Source organism: Hipposideros armiger, unplaced genomic scaffold (assembly GCF_001890085.2).
Source record: "Hipposideros armiger isolate ML-2016 unplaced genomic scaffold, ASM189008v1 scaffold_588, whole genome shotgun sequence".
NCBI lineage: Eukaryota > Metazoa > Chordata > Mammalia > Chiroptera > Hipposideridae > Hipposideros > Hipposideros armiger.
The window spans coordinates 549,629-552,042 of NW_017731938.1; the positions used below are offsets into that span (position 1 = coordinate 549,629).

Below are 2,414 nucleotides of genomic sequence, written 5' to 3' on the forward strand. Positions count from 1 at the left end.
GCCATGCAACTAGGTGCTGGTGATTCAGAAATATTGTCCCTGCTTTCAAAATGCTTACGATATTATTTTTTAAAAATCTCTAGTGAGAGTTTGTTTACATTGCTCAGAGCTAGCGGCTACCTTGTCCAGCTCAGCCTCCAAGATGGGGAAATCCTTCGCCAATTTCATGTGCAAGAAGGACTTTCATCCGCCTCCAAATCTAATATCAAAAAAAATTGCTTATGGGAGATGAACGTGTAAAGAATGGCCTTAATTTCATGTATGAAGCCCCACCAGGAGCTAAAAAAGAAAGAAGAAACAGAAGGAGAGACTGAATACAAATTTGAATGGCAGAAAGGAGCCTCACGAGAAAAATATGCCAAATATGACATGAATATCAGAGATCAGCCCTTTGGTATTCAGGTTCGAAATGTGAGGTGCATTAAATGTCACAAATGGGGTCATGTCAACACAGATCGAGAATGTCCTTTGTTTGGTCTTTCTGGAATCAATGCAAGTTCAGTTCCCACTAATGGCTCAGGGCCATCGATGCACCCCTCGGAGCTAATAGCGGAGATGAGAAACAGTGGGTTCGCGCTGAAACGAAATGTACTGGGGAGGAACTTGACGGCAAATGATCCATCACAGGAAATTAGATCGACTTGAGAAGAAAAAAAAGAAAAAGGAAAGAGAAAGAAGAAAAAGCTTCAGAAGGGCAGAAGTAAACACAAAAAACATAAAAACAAATCCTCCTCCTCTTCCTCTTCCTGCTCTTCTTCCTCCTCCTCATCCTCTAGCGAGATTTCAGAAAGCAGCAGTGAGAGTGACAACAAAGAAAAAAAAACACAAAAGAAAAAAAGAAAGAAAAACAAACGTTCAAGGAATAGCAACAGTGATTTTGAAGAAAAGGACAAGTCTAAAAAGAGAAACCTTTGTGAAGAACTTCCTAGCAGTCACAGCAACAAGGAAAAAGCTAAGGAAAAGCCTAGGTTTTTAAAACAAGAAAGTTCTGGGGAGATTAGCAAATGGAGCCATTCTGATTCTGTCAAAAAGTCCAGAAGTCACGACTACAGCCCAGAGAAGAGAGGACCTGAAAGAAATGAGAGGGACAGCAGGAGCCGGAGCAGGGATAAGAGGAGCAGGAGAAGCCGGAGCGGAAGTCACAGTAGTTACAAGCAAACGGAAATAAGCAAACGGCCACAGCGAAGTCTCAGTGACGAGCAAAATAGAAGAAATGACACCAGAAGCCATGGCACAGATAGACACAGAAGAGGAAAAATGCACAGAGAGAATTCAGGAGATAAGCATATTAGAGTGACACAGAGAGAACGAAGTAGAAGTAGAGAGACTAAAGAGAGGCTGCATGCTACAATTACCTGGAATAAAAATATCTCCACTTTCCTATTGAATATATTATGTACTATTGTTTTTCTAATAAAAAAACACATCTCTATTTTAATTCTCTATCTCAGTAAACTGCTATATCAAGTACAAAAACTACACGAATCTCATAAGAATGAACTTTGCAAATATTTGTAAGTAATCTGTTTGGGGGCTGTAAAAATATTTTCTGTTGATAAATGTTTCTTGTGCCCTGTACCAGATAAAAACCCCATATAACTCTGTGACATTTTCTTTGTTCTCAAACGTCTTTAAAAGAATGACAGTACAATTAAAAAAAAAACTCTCTAGTTTTCTTAATTTTTCTTGACTTATACAAAAACCTCAGGGATTTGTGTTAACAAAATGGATGAACTCTCTGCCTATAAGGGATTTCACTATTAAAAATGGTAACTGAAGTACACTATGGAGTTAGTCTTAAAAAATGTTTAGATGCCGGAGAGGTTCTCTTGACAGGGGCCAAAGTTCTCAGACTTTCTTTAGTCATATTAGCTGTACAGCTGGTTGGGGGGGGGGGGGGATCACATGGCTGTTCCTGCATGTGGAAAATAGAGACACTAATTAGTACCCATCCATCCATCTTACGAATTTGTGATTACCAAAAGAGACGCAATTTATGGTAAGCCTTGACTACTTGACTACTGTGGATACTTTGTCTCAGTGGATGGCTTCCCTGACAAAGGGACTGATTTCTTTACAGTAGTAATTCTTCAAGTGTGTGTGGTCATTGGATTAGCAGCATCCATATTACCTGGGAACTTGTTAGATATGCAAATTATCTTGCTCCACTCACCTGCTGAATCAGAATTATTATGCTTTAAGGAGCCCGCCAGGTTATTCTGATGAAAGATACAGAATGGCCGCTAACGGCAGCTTGAGGGCTGCTCACGCTGGCTGCTGGCTGCTGGCTACACATGGTAGCCCATGGCAACCCACTGTAGCAGGGGCTGTAGCCTACACCGTCGCAGGCGACTTACAGCAATCCAGCTCTAGGTTGAGCTGTTGTTCAGCATCTTAGCTGTGGAGGGCAGTGT

General features: G+C 40.9%; 1 pseudogene; it reads left to right on the plus strand.

The window, feature by feature from the left end:
- The first annotated feature begins 218 nt into the window (after positions 1-218).
- On the plus strand, positions 219-1,518 carry LOC109371720 (corepressor interacting with RBPJ 1 pseudogene; annotated as a pseudogene).
- Positions 1,519-2,414: the final 896 nt, after the last annotated feature.